Source organism: Cebus imitator, unplaced genomic scaffold (assembly GCF_001604975.1).
Source record: "Cebus imitator isolate Cc_AM_T3 unplaced genomic scaffold, Cebus_imitator-1.0 Scaffold61, whole genome shotgun sequence".
NCBI lineage: Eukaryota > Metazoa > Chordata > Mammalia > Primates > Cebidae > Cebus > Cebus imitator.
In genome coordinates this window covers 31,701-55,174 of record NW_016107376.1, presented here as the reverse complement: position 1 = coordinate 55,174, position 23,474 = coordinate 31,701, and the positions used below count along the sequence as shown (strand labels likewise).

Here is a 23,474-nt window from a genome sequence, read left to right as displayed (position 1 = left end):
ATCAGACTGGGAATTTAAAACAACTGCAACTAATATGCCAAAAGCTGTACTGGAAAAAGGAGACAACATGCAAGAACAGATGAGTAACATAAGCAGAGAGACAGAAACTCTAAGAAAGAACTGAAAAGAAATGCTAGACATCAAAAACACTGTACAGAAATAAGTATCTTTGATGCGCTCATTAATAGATTCAACATGGCAAAGGAGAATCAGCGAGCTTGAAGAAAAAGAAGTCTTTCTTTTAAAAAAAAACTACACTTATTGTAAAAGCAATAAATGCTGAAATCTAACACAGAGATTTGTGGAGGATTAAACCTGAGAAAGTATATTTGACATTGTATCAATTCATTGAACATGAGATACACTTTGGCATGATTGCTAATTAAATTTCATAGACTTACTAAATTATGCTCTTAGGTTTTATGGAGTAAGCATTGTCAAAATGGAATATTTATGACAAACATTTAATGGCAAGCACATAATGTTTGTTAACTGATGAAACGATATTTGTTAGTTGAAATAATTTTTAGAGAATGCATTTGTTGAAATGGTTTTCATTAATGTGTCACCTGCCTTTTATTTATTTAGGATAAAACACCTGTCTTTCTCATTCCACTTTAATTTATTGCCCCTAAACTAATTCATGCTCTTAAGAAAGCTACTTCCAGTAAAATTTTATGATATGCAATCCCTGGGCTTTAATAACTCCTAGTTAAATCTGCATTTACCTGTTTGGAATTCTTTCTAAACTACTTTCACCATCTTTCTTTACAGTCTTTATATAGTCTTATTCTGCCACATTTGCTCTGTCCAGGCTATCACTGATGGGCATTTGAGTTGGTTCCAGGTCTTTGCTATTGTAAACAGTACCACAATGATAATAGAATGATTTATAATCTTTTGGGTATATACCCAGTAATGGCATTGCTACGTCAAATGGAATTTCATGTGGAGGAATCGCCACACTGTCTTCCATAATGGTTGAACTAACTCCCACCAACAGTGTAAAAGTGTTCCTCTTTCTCCACATCCTCTCCAGCACCTGCTGTCTCCAGATTTTTTAATGATCACCATTCTAACTGGTATGAGATGGTATCTCAATGTGCTTTTGATTTGCATTTATCTAATGACCAATGATGATGAGCATTTTTTCATATGTTTGTTGGCAGCATAAATGTGCTTCATTTGAAAAGTGTCTGTTCATCTCCTTTGCCCACTTTTGAATGGGTTTGTTTTTTTCTTGTAAATCTACTTTAGTTCTTTGTGGTTCTGGATATTAACCATTTTAAAATTTTTCTTCAGTTCGGTCTTACTGCAATTTAACTTCTCCTTGTCCCCTGGAGAGGACAAAATACTGAAATTTTACTGAGTTTTGACATGTGGTTTTTCAATTTGTTCTTAGGGAATATCAGAGAAGCCCAGAACTGCAGGAATCTCTGCATGATTTAAAAAAATAATAATAAAATGAATGGGTATTTTACTAGAGTGTGTATTAAGAACTAACAAGCAAGTCACAATATCTGGATATTTCATGCCTTCCTGCTTGCAAACCTCTCTCCAAGAGCCTCCTTGACAGATTTCCTCTCCCTCTATCTTCTTTGCATCAATATTAAAACTTGCCTCACTATTTCCCGATCATTCAGGAGCTGGATCTTCACTTTTGTGTGTCCCACACACAAACCCAGTGTTTTGGGCATAGTAGATGCTCAGTAATAATTTATAGTATTAAATTGGAGAGGAGGTTCCAAAAGCATTTGACTCTCTGTAAAAGGTTTGGATAGTGACCTTTCCATACAATCGTCATTCTTCTAGTAACAGAATTAGAGACGACGCTTTCCTCTACAAACTTTCCTGCTCCGCTAGCATGCAAACTGGATAGGACTGTGACTCCTAATGTCTCTCTCTCTCTCCTGGCCAAGATATGGACACACGACCCAAGATAAGTCAGTAACATTGCACTTTCCAGGAATGTTCATCTGAGCTAAGCAACACAAAAATTGATAACAACCGGTCTACTGTCTATTCCCACCCAGCCCAGCAACACAGGACCTCTGGGACTTCCTACGTTCATTTCTGCCTCTGATGCCTTCGCTGTTGTCAGACTCTCTAGCCAGCATGTTTTTCTTCCAGACACTTACTGGTTTCCTCTACCATTATATTCCCATCTTTGCTCCAAAGTCCTGTTTTCAGAAAGAACTTTCCTGACAATACCATGTTAAATAGCTCCATTTACCTGCCTTATGACTTTCTTTTTTGCTATATTATTTTCCATTTTTCTTTTTTTTCTTTTTTTTGAGTTAAAGTTTTACTCATGTCGCTCAGGCTGGAGTGAATGGCGCGATCTCAGCTCACTACAACCTCCACCTCCCAGGTTCAAGCGATTTTCCTGCCTCAGCTTCCTGAGTAGCTGGGATTACAGACGTACCACCACGGCTGGCTATTTTTTGTATTTTTAGTACAGAGGGATTTCACCATGTTGGCCAGGCTGGTCTCGTCAGCCTCCCAAAGTGCTGGGATTATAGGCATGAGTCACCGTGCCCAGCCTGCTGTGCTGTCTTTTATTGCTGTTTTTGCCATGTGAAATTTCTATGCTCCATTATTGCTTTACTTGTTTTCTCCCTCTCTCAGTCCTGTAGGAGAGGGTAGTTACCTGTTTGGGCTTGTTATTGAAGAAGACATTTGCCTAGCACATAGTAGAAAATAAAAATATATTTATCGAATTAATAATTAAATAAATGCTACTAAATCCCTGGTATTGCCCTGATTCCTGTCCTTTCTGAAATCCCGCTGACTGTTGAGATTTTCCTTTTCGTTTTTCCAGCACCTTTCCTTTCTCTTACTTTTGGTTTTCTTGTGTTTAAGTTAAAGAGTTTAAGTTTCCGATGCTTATAGTTAAAGAACCACAGCTGACAGGATCCAAATGTAAAAGCACATTTAACGTGATTCTTGGAAAAGCATCTCGCAGAATTTCTGACACATAAGTAGAGCACATAATTTGTATGAGTTTCCCGTCCCATTCTTTTTCTACTCTCTTCTAGCTAATCTCAGGGATAGCTTGCAGCAGACTAGGAAAATGGAAATATGTCAGACAGGACTAGATGCATGTAGTTGGTGCTCAATAAATAGTAGTTAAACATTCTATTTGAACTGAAAAGAACCACCACCTACTGCCTTGGCCTCTAGAAAACTATTCCCCTGGCACAAGAATTGGGACATGGCAGGTGGCTTGGAACTCTCATCCTCCAACTGGCATTTCGGCAGATATAGGCAGCAATACTAAAAAAACAGAAAACACAAAACAGAAAACAAAACTCACATCATTTATTTAAACAAAAAAAAAAAAAAAAAAAAAAAAAAAAAACCTGCCAATTAAACTACAAACCTCTGTGTGCACCTAAGCCAGTCACCGTGGGAGGGAGCAAAGCTGTGAGAGAAGGATTAAGTCCAAGTGTGAGAGGTGACCACAGCCAAGCAGGTCTCTGCTGGTCACAGAGATAGCATCAGCAAGAAGTGCTCACTGAGGGCTTGCAATATGCAGAGCAGGATGCTGAGATCCTCAGAAAATTCAAGAGTCTCCATCTTCCAGGATCGTAGGAGAGAGAGTCAAGTAAGCAACTCATTGCATATCCAGATAAACGGATGGAGTATTAATAGAAGCAGGTTCAAACTGCCAGGAAACAGCAGTGCCAGCTGATTCATGTGCATGCCCATTAGTGCACTCATCAGTTAGACATTGATTGCCTGCCTGGTAAGCTTCATGCTGTGTACAAGATCCTGTCAGTGGAAATCTCATACACCCTTATATGCTTTGGCTGTGTCTCCATCCAAATCTCATCTTGAATTTTAGCTCCTGCAATTCCCATGTGTCGTGGGAGGGACCTGGTGAGAGGTAACTGAATCATAGGGGCAGGTCTCCATGTGCTGTTCTCATGGTAGCAAATGAGTCTCATGAGATATGATGGTTTTATAAAGGGGAGTTCCCCTACACATGCTCTCTTGCCTGCCATCATGTAAGACATGACTTTGCTTCTCATTCACCTTCTGCCATGATGGTGAAGCATCCCCAGCCATGAGGAACTGTGAGTCCATTAAACTTCTTTCCTTTATAAATTACCATCTCCAGTATATCTTGATTAGCAGCATGAGAACAGATTAATACCCCAATATTCCAGTGAGGATATATATATATAGATATATATATATATTTATATACACGCAGATAGGTTACAAGAAGTCTGGAGGAAAGAATGATTTCATCTGGAAGAATTCGGAGAATGCTGCACATGATCACAGTAGTGAACATCTGCTCTTCACCTTTCATGACCAGACCCTCCTTGAAGCCCGTCATGTGCATTAGCTCATTAAGTATCTTATGGTTATATTATTATTCCCATTAAAGAGTGGGTGGCAAATATTTTCCTGAAGAAAGTAGGGATATTTGCAAGTAAAAATAATAGTTAACATTTTTTGAGGATTTTGTATATGTTGAAAATTATTTCCAGTGTCTTATATTTTCCAACATGTTTATCAAAACTTCTACAATTATCCCCATGTTTGTACATAGAAAGCTGAAAGCTGGAGAGGTCAAATCATCTGACCAAAGTTTTTAAAATCTCATTAATTAACCCATTTATACTGGAGGTTTTAAAACTTTTTTGGTGAAAAATACCTTGGCGTTGACCTTGAGCAGTAGGATATAATTAACTGCCACAGCTTAGCATTCCAATAATGGAACGCTAGGCATAAATGGGTTAAGGGACAGAAGTGGGAGATAAGTCCTGGTAGTCCAGGCTTTTAACCTCTACCTGTCTCCTCTGCTCAGTAAATAAGATATTTGAGTTGAGTCTTGGGAAAGGCATTTGCCTGCTGGAAAAAAGTGCAGGCATCCCAAGCAGAGGAATGATGTATTTGCTGTTCAGAGCTGCCATAATACATTACTTTGGTAATGTATTATTTCACGGTTCTGGAGGCCAGAAGTCCAAGAGCACGGTGTTGGCAGGGCTAGTTCCTTCTGGAGGCTGAGTGAGATCCTGTTCCATGCCTCTCTCCCAGCTTCTGAGGCTCTTGGCAATCCTCGGTGTTCTTTGGGTTGTAGGTGCATCACTCTAGTCTCTGCCTCTGTCTTCATGTGGACTTCTCCTTCTGTGCATCTCTGTTTTCTCTCTTATGGGATACCTGTCATTGCGTTTAGAACCTACCCTAATCCAGAGTAAAACTTGAGATCCTTAGCTTTTTTTTTTTTTTTTTTTTTTTTTTTGAGATGGTGTCTCACTGTGTCACCCAGGCTGGAGTACAGTGGTGTGATCTCAGCTCAGTGCAACCTTCACCTCCCGGGTTCAAGCAACTGTCCTGCCTCAAGCCCCAGAAGAATTGAGACTATAGGCACATGCCACCATGCCTGGCCAATTTTTGTATTTTTAGTAGAGATGAGGTTTCACCAAGTTGGTCAGGCTGGTCTCGAACTCCTGGCCTCAAGTGATCCATCCACACACCTCAGCCACCCAAATTGCTGGGATTACAGGTGTGAGCTGCCACACCTGGCATGATCCTTAGTTTTATTACATCTGAAGACTTTAATGCCAAATAAGGCCACATTCTGAGGTTCCTAGTGGAAATATGTCTTGGGGGTCACAATTCAACCCACTACAGAGGGCACATGCAAGGCTTGGAGCCATAAAGTACACAACACAGTTGGAGGAGGTGAGCTGTGCACGTAAGCTGCAAGGTTCCGTGGCACTGTGGCCAGCTGGAGATGAGGCTGGTAAAACATATTAAGCAAACAAGTGTCCTTATTTGATTGCCTTCGGGTTTTGTGACTATAGAAATAAAAAGAATGGATTCGAATAAAGAAAAACCAATGGCCTGGGGAGTCCGTGGAGACAACAACGGGAAATAGGAGAAACCTGCACAAGGATCACTGGCTTCAAGGCTAGTTCTCCTTGAGAGAAATAAGCAAAGCCCCAAGGACAGGTTATCACTGGAGCTGAGAATTTGCGTCCACAACTTTTTGTACCTCTCAGTCTTAGACACATAAACCTATTCTAACTAAATCTAGAAAATAACCTAATACATTTTAAGAGCACTTTTTGGTTTTAAAATAATGGCCAGGTATGGTGGTCCACACCTATAATCCTAGCACTTTGGGAGGCTAAGGAGGGCGGATCACTTGAGGTCAGGAGTTCAAGATCAGCCCGGCCAAAATGGCAAAACCCCTTCCCTACCAAAAATACAAAAGTTTGCCGGGCATGGTGGTATGCACCTGTAACCCCAGCCACTCAGGAGGCTGAGGCAGAAGAATCACTTGAACCCAGGAGACAGGGGTTGCAGTGAGCTGAGATTGCACCACTGCACTCCAGCCTGAGCGACAGAGCGAGTGAGACTTTGTCTCAAAACTAACTAAATAAAAATAAAATAACTAATCGGCAAATGCTAAACCAGTGATGGAAATCATGTCTGCTTTACCCTATGAATCATTCATTGAATGAGGGTGTCAATATCAAGTAGGTTAAACAATTAACAGCAGTTGATGTAAACTGTAAAATAAGTTGATTCCTGAGGAACTTCCTAGTGTAGCTATTCCACATACATGTCTATGCCTTCTGATCAGTTGTTTATATGAACAAATAATTGACAAGAGAATCATAAAATGATTACACTACTCCCTCATTCTTGGCATAAACACCTAGCATTTACCAGCTGCATAATCAAACTCGCAATTGCATTCAAATTAATACATTTGAATGCTTAAAATTTCATGTTATCGAAAAAACAGAGACATTATCAAAGGGAAATGAATATGATATAAATAAATATACCCACTTTCAGAAAAATGTACAGCATTTTATTTCCATGTTAATGGCCAGTTCTCTTGTTGAGAATTAAATACCAACTTAAAAAGAGTAGTTCTGGTTACTTAGAGAGTTTTGCAGACCAGAGACAGAGTGGCTTAAATTTTATGCAAATAATTTAAATTCTTTTCAAAGAGAGCTGCTTTTTAAATTTCATTTCTAAGAAACATGCTTTCTTATTAAAAGAATTTTAATGGTTTTCTTGCTCCTCATTTACCACAGATCACACTTTCGTTAGAACATTAAATGCCAATGTTTTATTTCATTATTTGTGCTTCATTTAGCTGCCTTAATAACTAAGAACACTTATGCAAAAAAATCTTTATAATTGCTTCATAGTTGGACTCTTTATTTTCAAAAGTTTTCATGTGACTCCAGTACCATGTAAGAAAAATAAATTGTGCAGCCTGCCACATTTTTGTTATAACTTCCACATTAGGCAAATGTCTATTTAATTTTTTCCTTTAAACTTTTCTCTTTAATTGTAATACTCTCTTAGTTTTAATTCTCAATAGTTTTATGTTAGCTTCTTTCATCAGTTTTCATTTTAGATGCAGATTGTTAATAAATTTTTCATGATGCATCTATAACATGCTTGTAAAATTCATCAGCTTTGCTTTTCGATAGTGAAGTTAAAATGATGGTTAATTTACAACAGATGTTCATTCCCGCTTTTAAAAACTCAAACTGTCTATAGATGGATAGATGCACGTACCTGAAAACGATACAGAAATGAAAGGAATGGTAGACACAAAGTTCAGGTCAGTGTTACCTCTGAGAGAGGTCGTGGAGGGAATACTATAGAGCGGACGGGAGGAATGTGGGACTCTTAGACAATTCCTATTGTCCTATCTCTCAAGCTAAATGAGGAACTCACAGAGTGTATACATTACTCTTAATATTTAGACACTTCACATATTTTAGAAATATGTGTTTCTATGTATTCAGTCTTTAGTAAAGATAATTTTACAAAAAGAACAAGCATGTAATAGATGGAATTGTATTGAGCCCTTATAAGAAAATAACATAAATGACGACCTTGCTCACCAACTCATTTGGGAGTTGAGGAAATATCACTTTGAAACATTGCATGCCCTATAATCTCAGCACTTTGGGAGGCCAAGGTGGGAGACTTACTTGAGGTCAGGAGTATCTGAAAAGCCTAGGCAACATAGCAAGACCTCATTTCTATAAAACATCAAAATATCAGATGTTGTGGCATGCACCTGTAGTCTCAACTATGTGGGAAGCTGAGGCTGGAGGACTGCTTGAGCCCAGGAGTTTAAGGCTTCAGCAAGCCATGACTGCACCACTTCACTACAGCCTAAGTGGCTGAGTAAGAACCTGTGTCTACAAAAGATTAAAAAATTAAAAATAAATACCTTCCTATAGCTCTGCTATCCTCTGGTCATGTAATATCAAATGTGTTCCCTCCAAAGCAGTAGGGTTTCATATTGGATCAATTTACTCTTTTGGACATCAATCTAAAAAGAAATTGTTACAACAAAATTAAAAGAACTCATAGTTCATTTTGTTCCTGTTAATGGATTTTTAAACTTAAAACTACATTCTTTAGAGTGTTTTACAGCATTGAAATGATCCATTCCTAAGTGACAATCGCCATATATCCTGTTACAGGAAGGGTGGGTTTTACCACTGCTCTGGCTTGTTGAGAAATTTCCCGCTGGTTCTATTTATTCCTAACACAGTCATATTTGAAGTTTTCCACTTGTACCATCACTACCCTCTAGTTGTCACCCTTCATTTTAGGGGACCCAAGAGTGCCTTGAGTTTTTTAGCAAAGGGTAGTCAACATACCAACCTTCATCCCAAAATCAGGTTAGGATGAATAATGTATCATAAGAACAAAGAGAATAAAATAGAAAAGATTCTGAAATTCTACTCTCTTTTCAAGCTACGAAGTTAGCCTTCCACTGTTTCATAGATGTTAGGAAACATGAGACTCCAAGGTCAGAGAGGAAGGGTGTTTTCATTCTCAGCACAGCAGACAGCATGAGCTTCATGTCCACATTTGGCTCCTCTTGTCCCTCATGCTCCGTAGGGGCAATGAAGAGGCAGGTCCACATGCCTGCTGTGTATACAGGGAGTTGTGTCACAGCTGAGGAATTCTAAGTATAAGAACCCTTGAATCCTATAAAGTGGTCTACAAGCAAACCTGCCCAAGCGTTGCCCCACAGAGAGGCATAGTCTTCATTATACTAGTTATGAGACAAATAGGCCTTCTGACCCAGAGGAAGACACTGTCTCTACCTTCTGAGGCCCTCTGCTATGCAAACACAACAAAAGCTTTGTAAACACTGTGGAGAATTTGCCTACAACACAAATAGATACAGTCATGTGCCATAATGATGTTTTGGTTAATTATGGGCCACATATGTGACTGTGTTCCCATAAGATTATAATGGAGCTGAAAAATTCCTGTCATTTAGTGCAATGGCCTGGTTGTGGTTTATCTCCACCAAAACTCATGTTGAAATTTGATCCCGAGTATGGTGGTGTTCGGAGGTGGGGCCTAGTGGGAGGTGTTTGGTCATGGGGGAATATCTCTAATGAATGGCTTGGTACTGGTCTTGCAGTAGTGAATGAGTTATCACTTCGGCAAGACTAGGTTAGTTTTCATGGGACTATATTTGTTCCTGAAGAGTGAGTTTTTATAAGCAAAGGGAACTCCTTTGCTATCCCTCTTTGCTCATGTCTGCTTCTCAGTTGACCTCTGCCATGTTTAGATGCACCACAAAAGCCCTCACCAGAAGCCAGAGCCATGCCCTTGAACTTCCCAGCCTACAGAACTGCAAGCCAAATAAACCTTTTCTTTATACATCACCAGCCTCAGGGATTCCATTATAGCAACACCCAGAACAAACTAAGACACCTAGTGATGCTGTAGCTGTCATAACATCATAAAGCAACACATTACTCATGTGATTATAGTAATGCTGGTATAAACAAACCTACTATGCGGCCAGTCATAAAAAAGTAGAGCACACACAATTAGGGACACTTGATAATGATAGTAAGTGATTGTATTACTGGTTTATGTATTTGTTATACTATACTTTGTATTGTGATTTTATAATGTACTCCTTCAAATTATAAAAAATAAGTTTACTGTGAAACAGTATGCTGCCTCATACACCTTGTGTTTACCTCGCTTCTCGATAGCATCATTTTCTCTTGTGCATAATTTAAACTCATGTTGTTTTGTTCAACATGGCCCTTAAACACACAAAATCCGCTGCCAATGTTGCCAGCAAAAGACGACATCAAGTGATTGATGTGGAAATTAAATTAAAAGTGAAGTAAGGGTGACAAAGGTGGAAAATCAGTGATGGTTATTGCTTACCATTCAGACATGTCCCATTCCACCATAACTATCATCTTGAAGAACAAGAACAAAATGATGGAAGCTGTCAAAGGACCTGCTTCACTGAAGGCAAGGTGACTGACAACATTTCAAGAAGGGCCTCTATCAGACATGGAGAAACTTCTAATGACCTGGACTGAAGGCCAGGCACAGAAGTGTACCTCTCACAGCACTGTAACAACCATGGTCAAAGCAAAAAGTTTGCCTGTGATGTTCAAAGAAAAGATTGAGCCCCATTATGGTGTTGAATTTGCTGCAAGCTCTGGGTAATTTAATTATGTCAAGAATTATTATTATTACATAATATAAAAGTGAGTGGTGAGTTTGCAAGAGATAATGTGAAGGCAGCTGAAGAATTTTTGGAAACTCTAAACAAGCTAGTTGTGGAGGAAAATTACTTGCAGAATCAAGTCTTCAATAGGGATAAAATTTCCCTGTTCTGGAAAAGGCTTCCTGAAAAGATTTTTGTCTATCAAAGGGGCAAGTCAATACCAGGTTTCAAGGCTCCTAAGGACAGGATAACAATCTTGGCTGGGAGGAGCATAGTAGGCTATAAATTCAATTATTTTATGATGTGGCACAGTGACAACCCCAAGTCTTCAAGCATGTAAATAAGCACTCATGGCCAGTGGACTAGGAGAGCAATAAGAAGTTATGAATGACCCAGTTCCTCTCCTAAGATGCCCTCTCAAATGGCTATGCCAGAGAAATGGAGAAGCAAAATTGGGAACTTTCAAGATTTTGCTTATTGTTGATAATACTCTCACACATCCGCCTTTATTGGTGATCTTCATCCCAATATAAAAGTGGTGTTTCTCCATTAGAAACACCACCTCTTCGATCCAATTGATGCAACAAAAAATTATAACAGCTGTCATGGCCTACGACCTAAGAAGAACCTTTGGCCAGGCTATTGCTGCAATTGAAGAAGATACTCAGAAGACACTGATGCAGTTTTGGAAGGATTGTGACATATATAATTGGCTCAAGAACTTGCTTGAGTTTGGTCTGTCATCAAGAAGTGTGTAAACGACATTTGGTAGAAGATAGTTAAGAGGTTTGTCCATGACTTCAAAGTATTTTGCCAAGGACGAAGGGGTTGCAAAAATCATTAAGGCTGTGTGGTTGAGATGGCAAGGAATTTTAAGCTAGCTGTGGATGAGGATGACATCGAGGAGCTTCCAAATGAACGTGGTTCCTGATGAGTTGACTAAGGAGGAGTTGTTGGAACTGGAACAGGAATACACAGCTGAAAAGAGAGGCCAGAAAAAAGAAAACCACATGAGAAGATAAAGAGAAACCCTCAGGAAAATCCGCAGTGGAGAATTTAGCAGAAGCTTTTGCAGACCTCAGCCAGTTCCTTAAAAAGTTTGAAAACATGGACCCAAACATCAAAATGTTTTCATTAATATAGAAGAACATCCATGGTGCACTATCTGCTTACAGGCAAATGGATGATAGAAAAAAAAAGAAACAAATCAAGCGAATCACCATGGACATGTTTCTGGTAAGTGACTGTTCGCAAAAAGAGCTTTAGGTAGGTCTCTCAGGATATCTTCCAGAAGAAAGCACTGTTTTAATAGATGGCAGCTCCATGCAGTGCGTTTGTGTCTTAATTTTTAACAACATGTTTAAAAAATATTTTAAAAGTAGCAAAAAGCTCACAGAATGAAAATGTAAAGAAAATATCTTGAACAGCGGTATAATGGGTTTGCGTTTTAAGCTAAGTGCTATCACAAAAAGATCAAAAGTTTAAAAAATTAAAGTGTTTATAAAGTTAGAAAGTTATAGTAAGCTAAGGTTAATGTATTATTTAAGAAAGAATTTTTTTGAATACATTTACTGTAGCCTAAGTGTAGTGTGTATGAAGTCTACGGTAGTTTACGGTAATGTCCCAGCCTTCCCATCCATTCATCACTCACTCACTGTCTCACCCAGAGTAACTTCCAGTCCTGCACGATCCATTCATAAGTACCCCTATATAGGACACTTATAGGGGTACCTTAATTGAAATGCCTTTTTAAAATCTTTTAGACCATATTTGTACTGTACTTTTTCTATGTTTAGACATACAAACACCATTGTGTTACAACTGCATGCTACAATATCAGTAGGGTAACCTGCTGCGCAGGTTTGTAGCCTAGAAGCAACAGGCTTTACCATATAGCGTAGGTGCGTAGAAGGCTATAACCACCTAGGTTTGTATAAGTACACTTTATGATGTTGTTCGCCCAGCGATGAAATTGCCTGATTGCACATTTCTCAGTACATGTCCCTGTCATTAAGCAACACATGTTTGCATAAAAAGGAGACAGAAACAGGCAAATGCATTAAGGAAAATAAATAGAAATATGATTGGATACAAAGCATCTCTAGATTGTCACATTACTGACTTCATTAGAAACTATTCTCTTTCACACCTAAGTCACATTAGTAATTTGTTTCCCTTCATCTGAAATATTCATGTGCTTTACACTGGTTGGCAAAGTTCTTTTGGAGGTTTTTTTTTTTTTTTTTCTTCAGGGAGAGTTCAAGGAAAAGAGAGAGGTTATTAGAGATATTTTCCACAGCTCTGGTTCCATTACTGCAGTAGTAAATAAGAGACATTAAAGTCTTCGACTTATCGTTGCTCTCACTAATCAGCAGCTGAAAATTCTGCGCTTATCGTTTAAGAAGCATTCCCTTAGCAATAAAAACCTCTTTACTGCGGCTTCTCTTAATGAAGAGTGCAGGCAATACCCTCCCCCATGAGAGACAATGGGATGTGCAGGAACAGATACGCATCCACCCTCATTTCCAAACACTAGCACCACAGCGAAACTCCAAGGAGAAGCACATTTGCCCTCTCTCCCCGCTCTACCCACTGGCTGGACAATTTTAGTTCTTGGGGATATCTGGCAACTCCCTGGTTTTTAACTTTTCATTTTTTCAAATTTTTATATATTTAGGGGTTACCAGTACAGGTTTCTTAAATGCAAATATTGCACCATGGTGAAGTCTGGTCTTCTACCGCAACTATTAACCAATAGTGAACATTGTAACCAATAGGTGATTGTTCAGCCCTGGCCCACCCTCCCACCCTCCCACCTTTTGGATCCTCCAAATAATTGTTAATTATTCTAGTCTGTATGTCCATGGGTACCCATTGTTTAGCATCCTCTTGTAAGTAAGAACATGCAATATTTTTCTGTTCCTGAGTTATTTCACTTAGAATAATGGCTCCCCTAAGTGTTTCTCCCATACAAAGGAATCTAAAAATCTTCAAAGCTGTAAATGAACAGCTATTATTTTGGCCTTTTCTTTCTCCTGGGGCAGCTACTTCCTGAGGTTGTACATAGCATCAGACCAGGTGGAAATTAGATGTTCTAGGATATGAGTTGAGGTTCCTGAATCAATATCACATCATGGTCCTGAAGGCAGGAAAGTGAGAACTTGTCTCATACCAGTAGTAAATGCTTGGGTGTTCTTAAAGCTGTCAATCATGAACTAAACTTTGTAAAAATCATCTGGAGAGATTTCAGAATGAAAAGGAACTGATACTATATTGCCTTAAAAACTACTATAACAAGAAAAAGGTCCAATTATGGTTGATTGAAGACAACAGCTGGAATAAATACACATAGAGCTATGGTTTTTCATTTCAACCTATAGGGTTTATATTATTTTTCAAGTCTCTGCAACACCAACAGCTATTTGGTTTGATACCAACCACTTGGTTTGATACGGATATTTGTGTGTATGTTGGGGATGATGCAGAGATAAATACATACAGCTCTTTTGATCTGTTAAAGAAAAATGTGACTTAACTTGTGTTATTTGAAGTGAGTTTTAAATGGTATCTGGATTTCTTTAACAGGTATCTGCTTCACAAAAATGAAATTTTTTACAAACTGAAAAATAATCATAAAAACTCTGTGGATTGGAATCTAGTCATGCTTTAATTCAAACCAAAAAGCTAGTTTTACTCCAACATATCTGGTTTGAGCAATATTCCCATAATAACTCAAAAGAGCATACAAATTAAGTCTTTGATATCAGTGTTAATTATCAGATAATCATTCAGATTCTTTTTCCACATACTATGTGGCTTGATAATTCTTACTTTGGCTAGTTCCTCAAACTTCATGGAAAAAGAAGGAACTCAGGAGCAGATACTGTTTTTAATAAAAATAACAAACACTTCCCAACATTAATTTTAACTATTATTAGTGTTTCTGGGTTTTGGGGTGCAGGGGAGGGCTCGGCTCCCCTGAGAGGATGCTTTTCCAGGCTCTTGGTCTCTCACTCACCCAAAAATGGGAGAGGGGACCATGGCGAGTGCACTTGTAAGAAAATATCAGACTCTCAAGAGGTTTGTTTTTTGTTTGTTTGTTTTCAGAAAAGTGACTTATTTAGGCAGAGAAAGAGAAAAAGATGAAGAGAGAAAACTTCCACAAAAAGTGTGGAAGGGAACCCAATTATGAAATCCAAGGAGGTGAGGAAAAAGGGGACTTTTAACCTGGGAGGAATTCCCACCTCCTCCAAGCCCCCTGGCCAATGAAAAGAGTTCCTTTAAACTTCCACTGGATTGACTTTGATTATTTTCCCACACCTGCGAAAATTTAAACAAAGACCCTTAAGTCTCCCGCATTGAAAGAGGGGAAGGGGGGCATTGGGAAGTTCTTGACCTTGAAACTACGCCCCCTTGTGGACCCAGGAAGGGAATACATTTCCTCATTAGTTGCTATAGAAAAGGTCAAACTAGCATGAACGCATTTTTCCCTGCCCCTTAGAGATATTTGAGGATCCTTCCAATTTTTCTCTCTACAGTAAAGGAATACAATGAAAGTTGTTTAGCAGTAATGGTGAGTTCTACTTCTATTTTTCAGCAGATGATGGGTCACCATTATTCTGTTCTAAATGAATCAAGAAAATGCAATGTATCTAACTGATCAAACACAACTTACTAGGGCAAGAAAAGATTTTTCATGTCAACGAACTAGGAAAGTAATTTAGTCCAAAGGATTTTTTTAAAATCCTGATTTGTGTGGTTTGTTCATCCTGGATTTATTATTTAATTGAATTAGCTCTATGTACTGGTGTTCACCCAGTCTGCCTGAGTTGACACTCCTGTCCTACCTAACATTTACTAGTTGTATGCCCTCAATTAAGTTAATTCTCTAAGTCTCGGGTTCTTTAACTTTTTATATTATAATTTATTATTAATTTAGAGTCAAAAGGAACCGATGGTATAATCTCTCTAGATGATTTTTACAAAGTTTAGTTCATGATTGACAGCTGTAAGAACACCCAAGGATTTCCTACCGGAATGAGACAAGTTCTCATCTTGCCTTCAGGACCATAATGTGATATTGATTCAGGAACCTCAACTCATATCTTAGTACATCTAATCTCCACCAAGGCTGATGCTGTTTACAACCTCAGGAAGTAGCTGCCCCAGGAGAAGAAAAAGACCAAAATAGCAGCCCTTGATTTCCAGCTTTGAAGATTTTTAGATTCCTTTATAAGGGAGAAACACTTAGGAAAACCATTATCCTAAGTGAAATAACTCATTAATTTATTTTTATTAATAATAAATAATCATTTGTCATTAATTTTTTTATAATATATTGGGTACTATTAAAAGAGTTTTGCATGAGTTAATTTATTTATTATTTATAATGTCTCTATGAGATGGCGTATTAGTACATTTTTACACTGCTCATAAAGACATACCCGAGACTGGGCAATTTATAAAAAAGAGGTTTGATGGACCCACAGTTCCACATGGCTGGGAAGGCCTCACAATCATGGTGGAAACTGAAAGGCACATCTCACATGGGGGCAGACAAGAGAAGAGAACCTGTGCAGGCAAACTTCCCCTTTATAAAACCATCAGATCTCGTGAGACTTATTCACTGTCGCAAGAACAGCATGGGAAAGACCTGCCGCGATGATTCAATTACATCGCACTGGGTTCCTCCCACAACACATGGGAACTGGGGGAGCTAGAATTCAAGATGAGATTTGGGTGGGGACACAGCCAAACCATAGCAGATAGATACTACCATTTTTTCAGATGAGGAAACAGAGATTCAAAAACATCAGGTAATTTGTCTGAGGTCTGAGTACTATAAAGCAAAGTGATAAATCTCAGTGATAAAGCAAAGATTTGAACCCAGGTAAACAGCTCTGAAGCCTTGACTTCTGATGACTGTGTTAGGTTCTCTGTCAACAACACTTCCTTAGGTTTTCAGGAAGTTCTGAGAAAATGCTGGTCAGGCACATAACCCAGTGTCTGGCATATAGTAAATACTTTAAATTCTTACATGTAATTATCATCCACACAAACTTCCTGGGAATGGTAATTAACCCTCTAGTATAAATGAGTTTACTCAGTACAACATAGGTGATGAGTAACATGTACCTTAAGCTATGTAGAGGTCTACCAATTTTCCTGCCAAGAAAATTGTTGGTGACATCATTCTCTCAATCACTCAGAATTGGCTTTTAAGAATACTTTGTATATACATACAAAATAAAGAATAATAAAACCATCATCAGTTTCACCAGGCTAAAGTTAAGGTGTGGCAGGAGTGGCTTCTGAAAAATTTACTTTCCTGCTTTTTCCATCGTCTAGTGGCCATCTGCATTCTTTGTATCCTGACCCCTTCTTCCACTGACAAAGAGCATCACTACAATCTCTGCTTCTGACATCCCATCGCCATCTCTGGCTTCTCACGTGTCCCTCTCATAAGGACCATTGTATTTATCTCAGGCCCACCTAGGTAATGCTGACCTGTTCCATCTCAAAAAACCTTAAGTTAATCACATTTGTAAAGTCCCTTTTGCCATATCAGGTTGTAGTCACAGGAGCCATGGAGTAGGCTATGAACAAATCTGAGGGGCCATTATTTAGACTACCACACTCCCGTGCTTTTTCTTTTCTCTTTTGAAAATTAGTGCTAGCACCCTAAGGCAGCTTGTTACCTTACACAGCTAACCTAATTGCCTCCTAATTGGTCTGCTGGCTCAGAGGTGAAGCAAAAGTGATACTGAGAAGTATATACATTCTATGGGCACCAATTTGTGGGGCTATCAAAAGATGCTGGAGAATGCTTTTATTGCAATTTTGCACTGAGTTACTAACTTTATGTTTGTTGTCCATGAAACATATAAAAGTGTCCCTAATATCATTTCTGTATTTATTTGTGTCAGGCAAATATCGACACTGGATAGGGAGAAAGAGCTCAAAAGCATTGCATTGTCTTTGGGTACCATTTATCTTCAATGTGTCAGTATACCTGACTCAGTTGTTCTCTGTTACCAATCCTACACTGCAATACCAAATCCATACTTTCAAAATACAGGACGTTGGATTATTTAACAACAACCAAAAAAATGCACACACAGTAAGGAACAAAGACAGTCAGGGGCTCCCAATTGCTTACAGTCGTGATTCTCAAATGTATTCAAGTTCAATAACTAAGTCACATTGCTCCAGGAATGTCATTTTTAAAAAAATTTAAAGAAAAAAAGCAAGTACTTTGGCTTCAGACATACCTGGAGTTAAATCCTGCCCTTAGTAGCCATCCATGCACTGGGTGGAGTGCATGTCTTCCTGGATAATTTGTCCCCTAATCAGAAGCATTTGTGGAAAGAATAAAATCACATATCACATGTAGGGCATTTAGCACAACACCTGGCACTTGATAGGGACTCAAAAATCTTATATCCTTCTCTCTCCTTTAGATAAATACTATGCTGTTTACAGAAAGCTATGAAATATTAATTACTCAAACTAGAAGCAATATTTCTTAACAGACTGTGTCATATATGCTATAAAATATAAACTCTAACAGCAAGATCTCAAGAGAGCAAAAGTGTTAGGGTAAACCCAATCAACTACGTCTATATTTTGGAATAAATCATCCTAGGCTATCTTCATATATTGACATGGACTAACATTTGCTGGTAGATGAGCAGTAGGAGTGGGTCCCAAATGTTCAAGAAAAATATTTTGGGCAGAAAGATTGCAAAAAGAAAAATGGAGGGAAGAAAAGTCCCTATTCATTAATTAGGTTTTAAACAAGTTGAAAAAGTCTGGCATTATTTGATTTTAACCTCAGAAACTTCAGCTCAAGTCATAAAATAAGAATATTCTCTGGGGACGTGGTGGGAAGAACCTCTCAGATAAACCCAAATTGCCTGCCTTGACCTTCCAAATGCCTCCAGTTTGGTTCCAACTGATGTTTTCAAAGTTTTCTCCCTGAAAGCCCTCTGTCCTAGTCAGATTAGTCTGAAGGCCCCTGGCAAATTTCCTTCACGCTTATCACTGCACCTGCTTCTCTGTTATTTCTACACCCAAGTGACAAACTCCAGTGGTACAGCTCCAGGTCATGACAAAATGCAGACCCAGAGTGACCAGGTCTTATAATTTTTTAAGAGAAGCTGTACTCTGGAATTTGGCATGCAGTTTCCTTAATTTTTAAATATGTAAAACTAATTAAAAATGTTTTAAAAATTGAATTAGCTAAAGGAAACATACCTGCAGGCTAGACTGAATCCCCAGTAAGCAGCTCTGCCCTTTGCAGATCATTAAGGTACAGCTCAAGCCTCCTCCCTCAGTAGTGAGCGTCTAGAGTGATTCCATCTCCCCCTGCATATGTCTTCTTCTAGGCTCAACTTTCTCTTGTATTTCATGCTTTTCTCTCTTTAGCACTTGTTTATGGCCTTATTTAAGCTGCTGTTTAATGTTATTTTAAGTTTCTGGAGGCAATCATTATATATTGAAAGAATTTTTGTCTTGTTCTATCTTTCTAAACTTACAACACAATGAATTGGGTGAATGAATAAATTACTCACATCAAAGCTTCTTTCCAATTTCTATTGACATAGTGATCATCAACTGTTTATCCAATAAATTATTTTTTTTATTTTTACTGCTCCATACGTTTTGCTGTGGAGCAGGAAGTCATCTACAATTTTTCTTCCACCCCAGTTCAAGGAAGACACAATCAGCAAATACAGATGAAAACACATGAATTTGGACCAAGGCTTATTCTAACCAGTCAAGTTGATGTATCCTCCTACACACGCTCAATCTAGAAGAAAAGACCCTGATAGATGGAATTGTTTGGGAGGTTCTTTTGTGTTACTTATCCGTAAGCTGCCTTAGTCATCTTGTTTGAGGTAATGACACTTTGTTACATCAGAAAGGAAACTATATTATAATATCAAAAAATCCTAAGCTGAATCCAACTTAAACCAAACTATTTATGTACCACAGTGTCATTTCTTTTTGTTCTAATAAGTATTTTTCTATTTATTTCAATAGTTTCTGGGGTATGGATGGTTTTGGGGTACACGTGTATGTTCCTTCGTTGCAACTTCTGAGATTTTGATGCACCCATCTCCCAAGCAGTGTAGACTGTATCTCTCATCTTCCTCTCCGCCTTCTCCCCCAAGTCCTCAAAATCCATTATATCATTTTTATGCCTTTGCATCATCACTTATAAGTGAGAACATACAGTACTTGGTTTCCCATTCCTGAGTTATTATACTTCATGTTCTCCAGCTCCATCCAGGTTCCTCCAAAAGACATTATGTTCCTTTCTATGGCTGAGTAGTATTCCATGGTGTATGTATACCACATTTTCTTTATACACTCCTTGGTTGATGGGCACTTCGACTGGTTCCACATCTTTGCAATTATGAATTGCGCTGCTATAAGTATGCGTGTTCCTGTGTGACGTGTTTTTTGAATTTCGTAGCCCATAGGTAGCTTCCATTTGTGTGACAAAATTGAGAAATGTCTACATGTCAAGACAAAATACTCCACTTCTATTTTGATTCATGTCCTTTCTTCCCTAGCCATGTCCAATGCATCTCTTATGGAAGTTTGTGTTGTATCAGTCCATTATAGGCCCTAGTGACTTTTGTCTGTAGTTCAAAATTGCCGTCCAAATTGTAAAGTAAAGTACTGCTGCTTTTATGACAACTCTGGGCTGTTGTAATTGATGGATGGCAGCAAGACACAGTTTGAGAACATGAGCTTCATACAAAGTACTGCTTACCAGCAGTTATAGTCAGGGAGGACTAATTAATTTCTGGACTGTCCATTTTCTCACCTGTAAAATTACACTAGTAATATATAGGTAATGGAAGCATTAAGAGAATTAAAAGATGTATGTAAACTACAAGCACTAAAAAAAGTATAGCTATTATTCCTTTTCCCTTTCCCTTCCCTTCTTTTCTGCCCTTTTGATGTGAGAATCTACAGAACCTGCCCACTTTTCCTCCAAAAGGATATGGACTTCCCAAGAAAATGTTTTTATTTGGTTCTGAATCCCATTCATAATTCCCCTCCATGGAGGTACTTTAAATATTGTTAGATATTTATTTCATCCATTTATTAATCCGACAAATACCGGTCTCTCCTTTGACTCATCTAGAGAATTAATAAATGCAAGCTGAGTTTATGAAACTTACAACATATGATGAAACATAATTTATTAGAGTGATGCCATCAGAATTAATTATGCTCTTCCCTAAACCAGCAAACTTTAAATATAAGAAGGAAGAAGGCTTGCTGGTTACAAGGCTAAAAATTAACAGGAAATCTTTGTGTGACCCAATTTAACTATGTGTTAGCTACAAGACCAGCGCTGGAGACTCATTAGAAAAGGATGTCAAAATTGTATCAAGATGTAAAGTGCAAGATATAATTATATCGTGTTTTATCTTATGACAGATACTTATAAGGGCCTCAGCATGCCTTCATTCAAGAATTAGTTACAGGCATTAAACACCATCCATATAGTAAACAGGCGGGAAGCATCTTCAATTAGTAAATCTAATATCCAGATTAAGCAGTGATTCCTTAAGAGAAGATGAAATCCAACAGACTAACTAAAGGATTCCTTATCTTACCAATGATAAAAGAAAATAAAGGAACTTTACAGGTCAGCCTCAAAAAGAGAAGGCTAAGGAAGACATCACAATTGGTTTCAAAATATAAAGGACTTCAATGAGTTGAATTACCATTGTAAAGTCAAGACAATAAAACTGACCTAAAGAGAAAGAGAGATTTTTCTCATGATTGGATAAAGAAAATTTGTAGATAGACATAATGGAATACTATTCAGCCATAAAGAGAGAATGAAATCATGTCTTCTGCAGTAACACGGATGGAATGGGAGGCCATTATTGTGACAGAAACGACTCAGAGAAAAATACTGCAAGTTCACACAAATAAGGGGGAACTAAATCATGTGTACATACGGACACAGAGTGCAGCATGGAAGATACTGGAGACTCAAAAGGTTGAGGGAGTGGGAATGGGGTTGATGATGAGAAATTGCTTAAATGGATACAATGTGCATTACTTGGGTGATGGATACTCTAAAAGCCCTGATTTCATCACCCTGCAATCTATGCATGTAGCAACACTGCACTTGTATCCCATTAATATAGACACATAAAAATAAATGAATAAATAAATAAAACAGGAAGAGAAAATGATTCTTGATGAACCAAAGGAAAAACTGGAGAAGTGCTAAAGCACAAGAAATTCTTAGGAAAGCTTTTTATTTTCTATCTAGGAGGTCTCAAGACAAAACAATCATTTACCATCAGAGAGGGTTTCAACGTTCATTCACACTGAAAGTGCATGACACGTAATTATATGTGTTGTAAGAAAACGTCAAAGATTCTTCCCTCTTCCCTTATCCCTCCTACACATACCATTCAAAAGATTGCTGAAAAACAGCTATTCATCTTACACTTTAAAATCTTTACAGAAGTCATTTACTCACTGCCATTTGATAATATATCATAGCATCTTTATTTCTCCTGGCTACAGTGTTTCTTGGCATACACCTTCTATTACTAGGCAGAAGAAACAACTGACCTATGTTGCTCTGGGTATCCACCTACTATGAAAAGCCTCAAGTGTTAAAAACCAACTTAGAGACAGACCTTTCCTTTTCCCCTCCTCTTCCCTTTCTCCTTCCCCTTCCCTTCCATTTTAGATTCAGGGGATTCATGTGCAGGTTTATTACGAGGATATATTGTGTGATGTTGAGGTTTAGGATATGAACAATTCTATCAACCAGGTAGTGAGCATAGCACTCAACAGTTTTTCATCCCTTACCCCACTTCCTCTCTCCGCCTAGTAGTCCCAAGTTTGCCATCTTTATATCCACGTGTACCTGATGCTTAGCTCCCACTTGTAAGTGAGAACATGTGGTATTTGGTTGTCTGTTCCTGCGTTAATTTTTTTAATATAATGGCCTCCAGCTGCATCCATGTTGATGCAATGGATATGATATTGTTCTTTTTGATGGCTGCATAGTAGTCCATGGTACATATGTGCCACATTTTCTTTATCCAATCCACCATCAATGGGCACTCGAGTTGATTCCATGTCTTTGGTATTGGGAATAGCGGAGCAATGAACATACGAACGCAGGTATCTTTATGGTAGAATGCCTTATTTTCTTTTGGATATATACCCAGTAATGGAATTGCTGGGTTAAATGGTAGCTCTGTTTTACGTTCTTTGAGATATCTCCAAACTGCTTTCCACAGTGGCTGTACTATATTTTCACTCCCACTAATGGTGTATAAGCCTTCCTTTTTCTCCACAACCTGTCAGCATCTGTTATTTTTTGACTTTTTAGTAACAGCCATTCTGACTGATGTGACATGGTATCTCATTGAGTTTTGTTTGCATTTCTCTGATGACCAGTGATGTTAAGCATTTATCAATAGGCCTGTGGGCCACATGCATGTTTAGAGATTGCTCTCTCAAGTCTGGTTTCATCTAGTGATTTCTCATACCCATTACACTAAGGATAAAGATAATCTGCTTTCGTTTTATTCGCTGTTGCAAACAATTTATGCCAGAAAAAAATATATGCCTTCAATTATTTTTTATTTTTATTTTTAAATTGTGTGGGTACACAGTAGTTGTATATATTTGGGAGGTACATGAGATGTTTTAAGACAGGCATGCAAGGTAAAATAATCGCATCATGAAGAATGAGGTATCCATCCCCTCAAGCATGTGTTCCAAACAATCCAATTACACTCTCTTAGTTATTTTGAAATATACAATAGTTATTATTGACAGTCACTCTGTTGTGTTATCGAATAGTATGTCTTATTCATTCATTCTGACTATTTTTGTACCAATTAATCATTCCCATCTCCGCTCATCACACCCACCTCCAATTAATTAGATCCATTTCTATTATTTT

At 38.2% G+C, this 23,474-nt stretch overlaps 1 long non-coding RNA gene across 1 annotated transcript in view; it reads right to left on the bottom strand.

Annotated features, from left to right (window-relative positions):
• The window catches only part of LOC108305202, a 75,383-nt gene extending 55,740 nt beyond the window's left edge, over positions 1-19,643 (bottom strand). The window contains exon 1 of the long non-coding RNA XR_001825608.2: positions 18,761-19,643. This is a non-coding gene — a long non-coding RNA (uncharacterized LOC108305202). The remainder of the gene's footprint in view (positions 1-18,760) is intronic.
• Between the last annotated feature and the right edge of the window lie 3,831 nt (positions 19,644-23,474).